A 341-nucleotide genomic window follows, 5' to 3' on the forward strand; every position below is an offset into this window, starting at 1 on the left:
GCCCCTCCCTGCGGCGGCGGCGGGGAAGCGATGAATGGAGCTCGCACAGCCTCCGTGCTCTGCCCTTCCTTTTCTTTTTTTTTTTTAAGTAATAAGAAATTCAAACATTACCATAAATGTTCAAAGCATCTTGGCCCCGTCACGTGGGTACCGGCGCACACACCGCCGCGGAGCCCAGGCACCGGGCCGGGGAGGGAGCAGAGGGGAAGGGGCCGGAGGGGAGCCGGCCGGCAGGACGGACTGCAGGCGGGGACACAGGTGCCCGTGCGTGCACACGCATGCACACGTGCGCACACACACACACACACACACACACGCACGGGGTGGGATCTGCCGTGCTG

This window comes from Apteryx rowi, unplaced genomic scaffold, assembly GCF_003343035.1.
Source record: "Apteryx rowi isolate R43461 unplaced genomic scaffold, aptRow1 scaffold_1229, whole genome shotgun sequence".
In the NCBI taxonomy this organism is placed as follows: Eukaryota; Metazoa; Chordata; class Aves; order Apterygiformes; family Apterygidae; genus Apteryx; species Apteryx rowi.